Source organism: Mustela nigripes, chromosome 3 (genome assembly GCF_022355385.1).
Source record: "Mustela nigripes isolate SB6536 chromosome 3, MUSNIG.SB6536, whole genome shotgun sequence".
Taxonomy (NCBI): Eukaryota; Metazoa; Chordata; class Mammalia; order Carnivora; family Mustelidae; genus Mustela; species Mustela nigripes.
The window spans coordinates 49,365,752-49,381,324 of record NC_081559.1 but is presented as its reverse complement, the minus strand read 5'-3'; the positions used below and the strand labels follow the sequence as shown (position 1 = coordinate 49,381,324).

The 15,573-nt window shown below is 43.0% G+C and overlaps 1 protein-coding gene across 4 annotated transcripts in view; it reads left to right on the top strand.

Annotated features, from left to right (window-relative positions):
* Nucleotides 1-15,573, top strand: part of CACNB4 (calcium voltage-gated channel auxiliary subunit beta 4) — a 244,175-nt gene that overhangs the window by 178,468 nt on the left and 50,134 nt on the right. The gene's annotated exons all lie outside the window — the stretch shown is intronic.

The following is a 15,573-nucleotide window of genomic DNA, read 5'->3' as shown; positions in this document are numbered from 1 at the left end:
AAAAAAAAAAAAAAAAACTAAAAAAAAAAAGAGCCCCAAAGAGACTCTGGCTAAGGGCAGATGCTCCACCCGCTGAGCCATCCAAGTGCCCCTGGGAGATTTGCTTTTAACTGAAATCTAGTTGACACACGGTGTGACGTCAGTTTCAGGTGTATGCCCCAGTGATTCCACAACTCTTTATGTCAGGCTCTGCTCACCACAGGCTAACTACCATGCGTCTAAACTGTTTTTAGAGTGTGTTCTTGGGAATGAGTTAGCTTGCCCTTTCCTGCGGCGTCATCCCGTCATCCCATCAGCCTCCTCCTGGGCAGGTCATCCCGCTGCTGTCATCCATCAGCCTCCCAGTCTCCCGACACAGTCTTTCACGCAGCCCTACCCATCTCCCCCCCGGGCACCCTTGTCCATGGGAAACTCCCACTCCAGGGCAGTGTGAGCCCCATACTCACACCCTGCGAGCAAACACCTCCTTCCAGCTTCCCCAGCTTGCTGGGATCGACATTTATTTCACTCTACAGTTTTATTTATTTATTTATTTATTTATTTATTTATTTATTTCCAGATTCTTCTCAACGTGAACCTCTAACTTCTCATTCCCCAACACTTGGGCTTTTGTTCACAATGCCTCTGCCTTTTCTTGAAGGCCTGGAAACATTTCCCTGACCCCAGCTGGTCCTTAAGATGCAGCAAACCCTACCTTGTCCGTGAGGCTTCCTTGGCTCTGCCACCTCAGACCGACCTCTGCCTTCTTGCAACTCCAAAGTCAGTAGTTCTAATTGTTTGGGTTTGTCTAATAACATAGTTCTGGCACCAGATTACTCTATTTCATGAACGCCTATCTCATCTCCTCAACTTGATTATCAACTGTTTAAGTGCAAGAAACATGCCTTTTATCCTGCACAACTCCCACCACAATACTGACTATGGCAGTTGTCACAATTCGTTCTTTTCCCAAGATTTCCTTTATTTCCCTGCCCCTGGGCTTTGTTGTCTGCCCCATCTGGAATGCCCCGTCCTGATGTCTTTTGCTGTGCAGCCTATCCTGATGGCCCTGCTTAACACGGATCTTCTGTTCCCGCAAACAGGATTAATCTGCTGTCTCCTAGTCACAAATTGTATTTGTATGTTTGTTCTAGTCCTTCTCATGCTTTCCTCCATAATGTGCTCATTTGCATAACTGTCTTCCCTGTCTTATGAGCCCCTGTTATGCAAGGACCACATCTGATTCATCTTCATGCATCAGTTGCTCTTAGCACACGGGTCTTATATATACTGGTTTTTCAGCGAGTGCTTGTCACTCTGAATCCAATATTAGATGGTAGACAATCAGACATGACTTAGCATTTTTAGGGCCCCTGTGAGTATGGTTGGTGTATGAAGGGCCACTATCCTCTTGAGGTGCCCAGAACCTGGAGACAGTTACTAGTTAGATCCACCTGCTTCGTGTAAATATTTTTTAACATTTGAAAGGATTGTTTTGTTTGAAACTTAAGGCCGTAAAATACTTACTATTAGTGACTAAAGCCAGTCTGTGAGGTTAGAACCAGGCAGTTAAGCATAATTTCACTACTGCGTGTGCAGCAGGAGTTTCTGCAAGGCTGTTGGGTACTCACCTCAGGCCCTTGTCACTCGCTGGGCATTGGTAGTCCACCTATGCTGGAGGATGTACGGAAAATATCTCTGGGCCCTCTTTTTTCCAGGGCCCGTGTGCATCATTGTTCACTGGTCCAGTGCTATTGTTTCTAGTGAAACAGTGAAGGCCACCTTCACTGAAATATTCCTTTGACATCTGGAACTGTTTTATTCAAGAGGCAGAGAACTCGTGGTGTATGGGTCTGCATTTGCCTTGAGTTTTCCATTAAGGAACCAAGTCTCCCTGAACTGAATTTCTTGGACGTGTCCCTTCTCTTTCCACTACGCAGTGTGTACGTAGGTGCACACAGCACCGGAGAGATGGAAGTGCCTGTCCCTTCCACAAGAGTTCACCCAGTACTGGCTGTGGGTCTCAGGGTCATCCTCTTCTGCACTGTGCGTCTCTCTGAGCTTTGTTGTGGCCGCCTGGAAGGTGTCTCATGTCGCCTGCAGTAGTGGCAGGTTGGAGAAGAGCTTTCAGGATGAGCCCAGTGAGGAGAAGCCTTTCCCACTGATTGGACATCCTGTCCCTGAGGTTTTGATGAGAATCCCCTACTTCTTGTCTCAGACCTTGCCTTCACCTGGGCTTGGGTTCTGCTCTGTGACCACTGTTGCCCCTAACAACAGAGACTCTAAGACTGTGGTACTCAGATGCTTGTTCATGTAGTTCACAGCCAGCAGTTTGAATTATGTATATATATGGTTCATGAATTTTCCCCCATCTATTAAGATGCAGAATGAGAGTGAAAACAAAAGGCCTACTTTATTTTATTTTTAAGATTTTTGTTTATGTATTTGAGAGAGAGAGAGAGAACACACAAGCGAGGAGGGGCAGAAGGAGAGGAAGCAGGCTCCCCATTGAGCAGGAAGCCCAACCCAGGGCTCCATCCCAGGACACTGGGATCATGACCTGAGCTGGTGAGCAGACGCTTAACCAACTGAGCCACCCACAAAAGGCCTATTTTAAATAAAATTACCACAACTTTAAAATATAGCATATATTTCAAGGAGGCTAAAAGGGTGAGGAAATAGGGTGGGGGGAAAAAAAGCGCAAAATGTAGTTACGGTAAAGCAGCTGCTGCCTTATATTCTTCAGTGAAATGACGGAAGGTCTATTCTGTGGCCAGAGACTTTATATTCTGCTTTTGGAAGGGAGAAGAGTCATATCTCTTAGAAGTAACTTGTTAAACCCATTTAGGAGTCTAAGTTTCTGATGGATTGGTTGCTTTTGTTGAGAGGGCTGGCCCTGAAACCTGACAGGTGGGTGCCTTAGCAGAAGACAGAACTATGCTCTGTGACTGGTGACTGCCCCAGCCCCGGCCATCTTGAAGTGGGTGCTGGAGTCTTAGGGAGGAGGGCCCCCGCATCCGCCCAGCCAGTGGGCACATTGCTTGGGGCTGCCACGCGCTCGGAGTGGAGAGTAGGTCAAGGGCAACATTCCCACACGCAAAGGACAGTCTCATCTTAGCCATGCTGCTCTCTGACAAAAACCCAAAACTATCTTCAGGTTATTCTCGAAGAGGGAATGCCTCCCGAGTAAACACAGCTTTGGCAGGCAGAGAAAGTACGGAGGAATAAAACCAACCTGATTTCTAAATTTCATGTTAGCCAACACCTTTGTTTCCATAGAAGTTCTTACTAGAGCATTTAACTCCTCCTTGGCTTGATTCATTGAAGCTTTCAATCGCTGTCCAGTTTTTATTAATGTATAATTGCCGTGCAGTGTTATATTGGTTTCCGGTGTACAATATAATGAGTCAACGATTCTCTCCATCACACAGTGCTCGTCGTGGTAGGTGTACTTGTGCCCTGCCTCTGGCTCACTCATCCCTTCACCCACCTCCTCTCTGGCAACCACTACTGAGTTCTCTGTATCTGATTTTTTTTTTTTTTAAAGATTTTATTTATTTATTTGACAGACAGAGAGAGAAATTGCAGTAGGCAGAGAGGCAGGCAGAGAGAGAGGGGAAGTAGGCTCTCTGCTAGCAGAGAGCCCGATGCGGGACTCGATCCCAGGACCCCGAGATTACGACCTGAGCCGAAGGCAGAGGCTCAACCCACTGAGCCACCCAGGCGCCCACTTTCTGTATCTTAGATCTGTTTCTTTCTTTGTCTCTCGTTCTTTGTTTGCTCTTTGTTGTGTTTCTTGAATTCCACATGTAAGTGAAATCATATGGTATTTGTCTTTCTCTGTCTGACTTATTTCACTTAGCGAAATACCCTTTAGGTCCATCCGTTTTATTTATCCAAAGAAAACCAAAGCACTAATTTTAAAAGATACATGCACCCCCATATTTATTGCAGCATTATTTTCAACAGCCAAGATACGGTCGTAACCCAAGTGTTCAACAATAGACAGATGGATAAAGAAGATGTGAGACATCTATCCATCCATATCAATATAGATAGGTATATATATATGTAATGGAATATTACCCAATCGTGAAAGAGAATGTAACCTTACCATTAGCAATCTATTTGCTAGAGAGGGGTTAAGCACTGCAAGTTGGGCTCACCCGAGAAACAAAGGGCTAGGATCAGTCTATCAACTGAAGTGCAGTGGCTAACCTGAGCGATTGCTCTGCAGAGTGCTTCCACTATTTGCTCTGACCGCATAATCTTCAAAGCAGGTGCATGGGTTAGGTTGATTTGCTGCTTTTCAGAAAGGAAGCTAAGCACAGAAGGATTAAATATCTTGTCCAGAAGCAAACATCTAGTGACTGGCTGCCTTAGAATTCCAACTGGGGCAGTTAAGCTTTAAAGCCCAGGTCTGAACTGCTCTTTTCTTTTTCAACTCTCATCTCAATAATCACCCCCTCTCCTTAGGTTTCCTAATGAAAAATAAAAGCGATCAGGATATGGGGCGCCGGGGTGGCTCAGTGGATTAAGCCTCTGCCTTCGGCTCAGGTCATGATCTCAGGGTCCTGGGATTGAGTCCCACATCGGGCTCTCTGCTCAGCAGGGAGCCTGCTTCCTCCTCTCTCTCCCTCTGCCTGCCTCTCTACCTACTTGTGATCTCTGTCAAATAAATAAATAAATAAAATCTTAAAAAAAAAAAAAAAAGCGATCAGGATAAATTAAATGATAGTATCGCTCCCAGACTCCTTTCCATCAGTAATTTCATCTCTTAACTTGTTTTTTGTTTGTTGGTTTCTAATAAAAAGGGAACAGTTTTTCTCTCTAATCACTCTGGATATATTAATGAGCTAAAGGATAGGCCTGAAGGAGGAGGAGAGAAAGTGCACAGGTTGGATGGTCACATCCTAAGTAATAGCTGATTATATGTATTCTGACGTCAATGCAAACGAACACTCCATCCCCAGTTACTTGAAGACCTGATGCCTGGCACTATAAAGACATCTTCAAGAACAGAGCTCAGAGGAATCTTAGCAGTCATTAAAGTGATGCTCTTGCGTGTAAGGCGTCTTGGTCTCACTAGCTGATAGCTAGGTGACTTAGAGCGTGCAGCTTGACCTGGCAGGAAGGCCTCAAAAGACCTTTGGAGAGAAATCGAGATAATATACTAGAGAGAACAGAACATCCTAGTAATTGTCAATTCATCTTAAATGCAGGACGTGAAAGAAATTGATTCCACTTTTCTTTGTGCCTCCAACCTTGATGATCTGCTCACCCAGAGCAGATCTCAGCTGGGCCGAGTTATTAGCTATTAACCCAGACTTTAGAGTCGGTCACACCAAAGTTCACCACACTTCACCAGCTGCACAAGCTTGGGCATGTTATCGGTGACTCTAAGCCTTGTTTACTTCAATGCAGAAAATGAACTCTGTCTCTTAAAATTTTTATGGTGATTAAATTAGATAACATCTGTAAAGTGCTGTTTTATTCTGATTAAAGCCTCATTTCCTGGTTCCAAAGGTTAAACTAAGAATAAGTCTTTTTCCTCTACCTAATGGGCTCCAACTCAGAATTACCAGATGGGAGTCAAAAAACAAGCCTTGCTTTCCATCTCCTCCACTCCTAATGCACTGAGGAGGAAGTGTACTACCCCAGGGGAAGGGTGTGAGCTTTGGCTACTCCACCTTCCAAATGGGGTCGGTCCACATGGATGAGGAGGGTTGGGCCTATATAGTTGCTATCAAGGCCCCAAAGAGCAGAGGGACAGCAAGTGTGTAAGGAACATGGTGATCTAGCATACAAGGCCTGTGACATTAAGCTGCTGGAGGATTCCCTCTTTTGTGGAGGTAACCAGGGGTTGGCACAGCTCTGACCTAATCAGTCCCTGTCTTATAATCCAAAAATAGCATTTGTACTTACATTTTAACTACTCCCCTAAGTTACAGCAGGTTGTTTTTAACTTAAGACATACAGGCTTCACAAACTTAGGAGATGTGCTGGTAACCAAAGAGAAAAACTCATACTAGTCTAGCCTTTGCTGGGACTTTTCCAAAAGATATTCTTTCCCAAGATCACAATTAATAAAAGGGCTTAACCCTCACCATAGTACATACATATGGACATCATAGGTGCTTCATAAATGATAGTGGTTATAATTGTTTTTGATATTATAATGATTACTAATATTTAATGTTGCCTCTAGAAATTATCATTTAAGGTTAATGCACTCTTTCATCCAGTAAGTAGCTCTGAGCTCCTTTGGGGTACAAGGCTTTGTGCTGTGCACTCTGAGGACAACAAAAGCTGGTAAGACATGGTCCCTGCCTGAAATGAAATAGATGCTTCACTCTGGCTTCCCTTACATCTGCAGCTCTCTGGGGGAAGCGTTTCTGCTCCCAATGATACACCTGGATTCCCTTAGCTGTCAGTACACATTCGCTCAATGAGAAACTTAATGAATAAAAAATATCTCCAGCGAATGAAAGGTAATTTTTCATCTATTTCTGAGGCTCCAGAAATAATATACAGGTGAGGTATAAGTCCTTTCCACACTTGCTTCTTATCTTCTAAATCAACCTATATTATCCTTCCCCTTATATGCCAGAGGAAAGGTCTTTTTTTTTTTTTCTTCTAAGATGTAAGTGATTGCCTGAAGCTACTTTTAGGAGAAACATATTTACTATCATTATCTCTAACATGACTCTCAAAAATCACAAAAATCATGTGTTGTGGGCTGCTTTTTGCAGACCAACTCTGAGGCATCATGAGAAGGAAGCACTTCTCAGCTGCTTTTCCAGAAGGGCCACGGAAGTCCACATTTACAAGAAACTATTAGTTCCCTCATCTGTAGGCAGGTCTGCATCTATCAGCAGCGTATCCAGGATTTCCTGAGCAAATACTGTCATTTCCTTTTTAACATCTCAGCTGAAACTTGAATGAAGACTTGTGCCCTGCTTTCTGCTGACAGGGGCCAGGGCTGGGGAGGCGGGGTGGACGGGGTGGTCAGTCAGGTGTAGCAGCCAAGGTGCTCACATGTGTGTCATGTGGATTGGTCGGAAGCTCTCACCACGCTCTGACCTGGCAGGGCTGGTTCCTGGGGTGGCTGCTCATTGTCCCATGATGTAATTAAGCTCCATCATCTCACTGGGCGTACCTTCAGGGTACAGTTTCCTACTGGGTCCAAAAAAAAAAAAAAAAAAAATCCGAAAAAAACCGATCATGACTTTTTCAACTTGAAGCATTTTGATTGACTGCTAATTGTGGTCACTGATGCTGCACTTCTTACCTGTTTGTACAAGATCCCGCACGGATTATCAGCCGTTTCTGCCAGAGAGCATCCATATGAAGTAATGCCTGTCTTTTATTCTTCCCCCAGTATGTGAAGCAGAACCATAAGAAATTGTGGTTCTTAGAGTACCCCCAAGATGAAAAGAGTCTGCCGCCTGGTTACCACCATCACCAGTGATTAATTGCAAATCTGCTCTTAGCGCACATTTCACCTTCTTTCCCACAGCGCCTAATGGCTCTGGCTGATACAGACTTCCCGTCCATCTCCATCGGGGTCTTTTTGTCACTTCCCTCTTGGTGCTTGTGATGTCAGTTGACATTCTTTTGTTGTTAGTCTACCTCCATTAATGGGTCTTCTTGGCAACTGAAAGAAATAGCAGTCTGAAGTGAGGCAGATATGGCCATTGTCAAACTAGTCAACATAACAAGAAGGGTGAGGCTGGTGAGGTTTTCTAAATGAATATTATTTCCTTTTAAAGAAACTGTTATAAACAATGAATTTTGGAACACTGAAAAAAATTTTTTTAAAGAAAAAAATAAAATGTTATGTGAAACAGTTATAACAGAACCCATTAATTTGGATTCCACTAATGAGATAATTCAGACAAAGCCGGCACTCTTAACTGTAAGGTTGTATACAATTATAATTTAATTATAAGAAATAGCCTGTAAATAAGTAGTGCAAACACAATTGGAGGAGTGACCATTGAAGGTACTTTAAGGTACTGTGAGGTACCTTAAAATTTCCTACCAGTAACTAAAATGCTGTGTCAAAATCATATCATTAAAGCAGAAGCTCAGAGAAACCCACAAATCAAAACTTTGATAATCCAGTGATACCGCACAGAGTTAGCAAGCATGTCTTTTGAAAAGCAGCCTGCAGTTCACATTTCATGATCTCAGATTGCCATTTCTTTACCTATATCCATCATTCCAAATTAGGGAAGTGTTAGTATATGATCAGTGTTAAACTATTATAGAATGTGGTTTTGCTTTACTGAAGGCAACTCAAATGTTTGACATAACTTTTTGCGTCTGACTTTGTAGAGGAAATTTTTTTAAAAGATTCTACTCACACTCCTGCCCGTTGCATAGCGCCATGTGGATATGGCATAGAGGAAGATTCTTACTGCCTACCTTGCGCTTTGGATGCTTCATCTGTAAAATGAGGATAATCATAGCCTGCTTCATAGGATTGATAGGATGATATAAAGTCCATAAGTTAATAACTCACATTGGTGCCAGGTAGGCTGGGTTCAAGGACTCAGAGAGGGGTTCCCACAGGACCAGCCAAGAAGGTCCCTGGTTTCGTGGATGGAAATCAAATGGGGAGCCAGGAGGAAATGAAGGCAGAGTTGAAGATACAAACATAGAAAGAGAAATACAGACAGAGGATCCTGGGAGACTTGGAAAGGAAAGAAGCATGAGTCTCATCTTTGTTTGGGGTCTGGGTTTTTATCAGCACTGTGGTCTGGTGCGTGTGTCCTCTTAAGCATCCACGAACCGGCCAGGACAAGATCAGAGTCCAGGTGTCCTTTGTAAGTCACTCATTCCCTGAAGCCAGGGGTCTGGGCGTTGAGGTGTAGGGAGTCAGTGGTCTTGGAGAATGTTTATGGTGACCCTGCCTGGTCGCTGCTTAGACATTATCTATTGTACTGGAAGACTCCAAAGATAGCAATATCTCTTTGTCCCTTCCCCGAAGGAAGTATGTCATTTGCATTACAAGACTAGTGTTGAGTGTGACGGGGTGTGTGTGTGTGTGTGTGTGTGTGTGTGTGCAGGCCCTAGCAAGGATAGAAGGTGGAAAAGCAGTGAAGGAAAAAAAAAAAAGCAAAGGGTCCCTTCACTTTCCCTGTCCTGACATAAAAGGGTCGAACAAGCATTGATTCTCTTCCCTTTCCCTTAATGGCCTTTTCTGAGCATACTGCTTTGCTGCCCTTGACTGCTCTTTGAAGCCCCCAAATGAAGGTTAGATTAATGGCTGGGGTTGACCTTCGTCTTCGGTCCAATAGAAGGGGGCCACAGAGCTCATGCCTCACCTCATTCTTTCACCCAGCCTCCTAATTACAAGAAATGGCACAAGGTACCTTAAAGCAGAGTTAAACTGTCATTTCTAAGGTATAGTTTCCTAAGTTCCTTGTTTGGCCAAAGTGCTGGGAATCCACACACTGTTCAGTGCTCTGGATTAAGGCAATGAAAACCGCAATTCTTAAAACAAACAAACAACAAACTCATGTTTCGGGGCTGGGATTGCTAGCATTTAACATTACACGCAGTAAGCACAAATTTTAAGTTCTAACCATCCTAGAACTTAAAATCATGGAATAAAGGACAGACAGATTTTGATGGGAGCAGGAGTGTCTTTCTTTCAACAAAACTGAGCGTCTGTACCAGACATGGCCTTGGAGACCAGCCTGGACCCTGCAGCCCGGGGGCCCTAACAAAAAGCTCTGGCATGTTTGGCGAAGAGGGTGAAGGAGAAGAAATTATCTGTAAGAAAGTGGGGCTGGACTTTAAACATAAAGATTGCCTAAGAGTCCTTTTGCTTACGGCAGCATTGTGAGTGGGCTCTTCACCCATCTATCCTGGGACAATAATCAAGAAAGGGTTTGTTCCTTCGGCACTGTGGAAAAGTGCGTTGTTTAAGTCATTGCAACCTTGGTGGAGAGAAGCCCAAATCTATTGGGAATGATATGTTTCTCTGGACATTCCATCATCACTTAGTCCACTTAGTGCAACTATTAATACCGAATTTAGGGTGCCTGGGCGGCTCATTCATGAAGCCTCTGCCTTCGGCTCAGGTCATGATCCCAGGGTCCTGGGATCAAGCCCCGCAGCAGGCTCCCTGCTCCAAGGGAGGCCTGCTTCTCCGTGTCACACTCCCCCGCTTGTGTTCCCTCTCTCACTGTATATTTTATTTATAACAAAATAAAATAAAATCTTTAAAAAAATAAAATAAAATAAAATACTACATTTACACCAAGTTGGACATTGACTTGTCTGATCTGGAAGTGAAACTGACATTTGGAATGTCTGCTCCTGCACAGTTCAATATGGTAGCCACTAGTTATGTGTGGGCATTTAAATTTAAAATATTTGAAGTAAAATAAAATGTTAAGCTTTTGAACATTAGATGAAAAATTAAGTTCTTCCATCTCACTAGTCACATTTCAAGTGCTCCATAGCCACCTGTGACTCGTGGCTACCATATTGAATTTCACCCATAAAGAGAATAGCCATCTCTTGGATGGCAGGGGTTTAGTATATGCCATTATCATGCTCGTACACTATGTTGTACTATGGTGTCTAATAATTCTCCCGAATAACCCTGAAGGGTTTCATTCCCATTTTTAGAATGAGGAAAGGCCCTCAGCTGGTTCAGCATTTTCCTCTCACGCAGTAGTCTCTGCAGGACCTGACCAGAGGTTAGTGTTCAGTGAGTGGACAGCTGAGCTAGCAAGTGAGAGGCCCAAGGCTGTCTGAGCCAGAAGCCCAAAAGTTCTAGCAAGACCAAGTTCTGTTCTGCTATTAATGCATCTTTAAAATCAAACACTTGGGGGCACCTGGGTGGCCCAGTCAGTTATCTGCCTGCAACTCGGGTCGTGATCCCAGAGTCTGGGATCGGGCCCTGTGTCTGGCTCTCTGCTCAGTGGGGAGACTGCTTCTCCCTTTCCCTCTGCCTCTCTCCCCGGCTTGTGCTCTTCCTCTTGCTCCCTCTAATAAATAAATAAAATCTTAAAAATAAAGTAAAATAAATAAAACAAAACATTTGTGAACTCTCTCTTCTCCATATGCTACTTTCATAATACTAAAATACTCACAAAACACAATAATAAAATACAAATACTAAAATACTCACAAAACACAATAATAAAATACAAATAATAAAACACAAAAATAAAATACAAATAATACAAATACAAATACAAATAATAAAATGCAAATGCCAAAATTCCTCATAAAAAGAGAAAGTATATTCCAGTTTCAAAAGGACAAGTTCAGAAAGTGGATGGGCAGGTTGTACAGTAGGATTAGACAGGGACTGGGGTTGGCATAGGTCTCTTTGGAGGTGGTAAAAATACTTTAATATTAGGTTGTCGTATAAATTGTGTTCTGTAAGTTGTTAAAAATCATTAAATTGTACATTTAAAATGTGTGAATTTAATGGTATATAAATTATGCCTCGGTAATGCTGTTTAAAAAAAAAAACACAAAAAAACAAAGAAATGAAAAACAACAAGATGTAAATCCTAAAACCCTGAGACAGCCAAAAATTTAATGCTGACAAGCTGCCAGAATTTTAGTGAGTCAAAGATTAGTTGCTGGCATTCTCTGAATTTCCCTAATGGTGGTAAAAGGAGTGATGTTCCATCTCAAACCAAACACTGGGAAACTCTACAAGGTGAATATTATTATCCACATCTCTCAGCAGATGAAATGGAGACTCAGGAAGTTAAAATACTTTGCCCAGGATCCACAGCCTGGAAAAACTGGCCAGAGTGTCAAAAGCAGCACTGTGTGCGCCCCCCCCCCCAGCCCACGGCTGCTCTCTCCCCTGCGTCATGGCCCCTGTCTGGGAATGAGAAGAAGCCCCTCCATTTTGTTTGACTCGGCATCACTTTCCTTCTTCCAGGACAATAGTAAACTGATTTTCCGGTGTTTCCATCAGTGCTTTGTATTTTGTACTCAAGATTCATGAAAGGCATTAATCTGTTTTCAATATTGAAGAAAGGCAGAAAATGGGTCTGAGCCTTATGTTAGTGGAAAGATTTATGTTTCTTTCTTTTTTTATTTTTTAAGATTTATTTATTTATTTTGACAGAGCATGAGTAAGGGGAGAGGAGCAACGGGGAGGGAGAGAATCCTCAAGCAATCTCCTTGTTGAGCACAGAGTCCAGTGCGGGGCTCCATCTCAGGACCTCCTGATCATGACCTGAGCTGAAAGCAAGGGTTGGTCACCTAACCAACTGAGCCATCTAGGCATCCCTCTTTCTTTTGATGTTCACTGGGATGCACTATATGGTTTTTTTTGTTTTTTGTTTTTTTTATGTTTTGGTTTTTAAAATGATATCCCTGAGGGATACCTGGGTGGCTCAGTCATTAAGCTTCTGCCTTGGGCTCAGGTCATAATCCCAGAGTCCCCTCATCAAGCCCCCTACATCTGGCTCCCTGCTAAGTAGGGAGCTTCTCCCATTGCCCCTTACCCAGCCCTCATGCTCTCTCTTACTCTGTCTCTCTCAAATAAATAAATGAAATCTTTAAAAAAAATGACATCCATGCATACACATACACATCTGTATATGCCCATATGTACATAAATTATTATATTTAACATGAAGAGACTTGCAGCAGCTGCTTCCACTTCTCTCCTGATTTAGTTGGTTCATTGGAGACCAAGATGTGACTTGTCCTGGTGTCTGCTTAGGAATTTTTGCAGCTAGCCTCTGTCATGCCTCTTGCAGGTTTGGCTCACCCGATAAGCTGGCTAGCTCACTCATCGCCCATTTTATGATGTAGAATTCCAGAAAAGGGAAAGCTGGTGGGGCTGCATTTTCCAGCTTTTGCCAGAGCTAGTAAACTTTGCATGTTCACTTATATCCTCTTGGCATCCTGCATTGTTCGTTTCTTGCCAGTTCCCTGTGCCTGATCATAAATGTGTAACCAGCTCTCTGGCAGCCCCCGTCCAGCCCTCAGTTTTACCAAGCCTGCTAATATAGCCCCTTCCCTTCCAGATCCTTCTTCCGGTCTGGCCCAGGCAGTCTCCTCTTGCTGCTCTGTGGCTCTATTGTTCTCTTCTCTGAGCTCTTTGTATATATCCCAGGTCCTTTCTGTTTTCTTTTCCTTCTTTCTCCTGGGATATGTCTATACTCTCTTTCACCCAGTTGAAACAAAACAAAACAAATAAATACAAACAAAAACCATTTCTTTGCCAAGCCAGCAGAACATATCCATGAGCCAAACTGGGGCTCTCGATGGTACACTTGTGTTTCCCCCAGAACCCTGAAAGACAGTGATTTCCATATTCAAAGAAATGTAGATGGCATTGAAAAGAAGAAAGAAGAAACACCAGAGTAAGTGCCAAAATGATGTAACCCTGGGATTATGAAAACAAACATCCTAGTGCTCTATCTTTCCCTCTACCCATATTCTTAAAACAGGAAAGTAAACAGAAGCTTCTGCTCTTACATTTTGGCAATAGTAGAACTTACTAAGTAATTTTGAAATATTCACAGAATCTTGTTCACATTTCAAAATCAAGTTCACTCGCAGGAATCCTTTGAGTTGCTTCTCGTGTGCTGAGAGATGATGGAATGCCAGGATGAAAAGCCATGAAGGTAGTGTTGGGAAGGAGCCATCTCCTCGGGGCAACAGTAGACTGTCGTCTTTAGTCGTTTGCCTCACTGCTCTTGCAGACGGCCTGCCTGCTTCTGAACTGCAGTCCTCAGCCTCCCCCTACATGTTTACAAAACACAGGAAGTGCCTCCTTCCTGACTTCATGCAGCACAGTCAAGTTCGGTCCAGACCTCTTCACACGGCCAGTCCAGTATCTTGAAATGATCTGCAGCACTTATCACACGGCAGCAAAGCGTTGCCTAGAACAAACTCAAAACTATTCTCAAAAACTGTGTTCTAAAAGAACTCATTGAAAGGACTTCGAAGTCGCTTTTAGGACTTTGAAGTCGCTTTTTTTTTTCAGCAATGAGGGATCTGTAGATAGTCAGTCACCCTGCACTCATCCATTTTGTAGGTCCAGATTTTTCCCCAGTACTGTTGCACATAGGAATTTGGTTATCGTTTCTTTAACAAACCCATTTCCTCTATAAAGGGCACTTCCAGAAGTGCCACTTAAGTGCATGGATTTGGACACATTGCAGTTATTACACTTACAGTGTAATTATTTTGCAGTGTATAAGTGTGTAAAATCAACAAATTGTACGCCTCAAACATACACTGTGTTATATAGGTCAATTATATCTCAGTAAAGCTGGGGAAAAAAACAGTGATTTCTGGGCAACAAATACAATGAGAAAAATGGGTGTTTTTCGAGATGGGCTGTTGTGTATATATTTGAGTTGAATAAGTGATTAGAGTCTTTTTTTTTTTTTTTTAATCAATGTAAAGCTGTCAGGTCTAGGAAACAGGGATGCGAATGGCCACTTACTATGGGCTTACCATGTGCCACATCCCAGAGTAAATATTTTAATATCAAGTACAGCTCGGTGTAGGGTTTCAAGCTGCTAGTTCTAGGGTTAGACTGCCCAAGTTTGAATGGAAGCTTCTGCACTGTTCCCAGGATTCAGAGAGACGAGGTGTGCATAGCAGCTAGCTCTACTGGTACGATAGTGAGGACTAAGTCAATTAGCTGTTCATTATGTCATATTCCATTTAATTCTTTGAAGTAAGCAGTGTCCCCATTGTGCATTTGAAGAGACTGAGTCTGGAGTGGCCAACGTAACTTGCATAGTTTTCTAAAGTAAGTTGAAGAGGAAGAATTAAGAACCAGGGTTCTATTGGGTGTTCTGATAAAACCTCTCACCAGAAGTTACTGCCCTAGGCCACCAGGAAAATCTGTGCTAACCCTAACATTTCTAAGTTTAGGAAAATTTTCAGAAGTCCATTTCAGCAGTCAACCATTCTTAGAGTTCTTTTCTGCAGTGGATAGTAGGTTCTTAGCTATATGGATAGGTCTATGCTTTTTCAAAATTTGTGTGTGAGGTATGAAACATACCAAATACACCAGTTCTATCAGTAACACTGCTGTGTAAATGTCATCATCTATGCAAATACCAACTTGTAATGCCAGCTTAAGGATATCATAAGGGCAATGTTCCTTTAGCAACCAGAGGGCGGACTTAAAGGACTTTTTTTTAACTTTTTTTTTTTTTTTAAGATTTTATTTATTTATCTGACAGAGAGAGAGAGAGATCACAAGGCAGAGAGGCAGGCAGAGAGGTGGGGGGAAGCAAACTCCCCGCCAAGCAGAGAGCCCAATGCGGGGCTCAATCCCAGGACCCCAAGATCATGACCCAAGCCGAAGGCAGAGGCTCAACCCTCTGAGCCACCCAGATGCCCCTTTTTTAAAACTTTTTAACTAGGTATTATAGTTTTCATCTCTTCTTACGCCATGAATACTGAGTGATGCTGGGCACCCCCAGTACCTTGGCCACATCTGTCAGGCTGGATTTCAATGTTGTTCAAATAGGTCTTCTAGGTGTGTGCTTCCATTGAGAACATCCTTGTTTTCATCTTTAAGGTTCATGGCTTGGTGGCCATAGTGACCAGGTGTGGCTATTGTGGGAC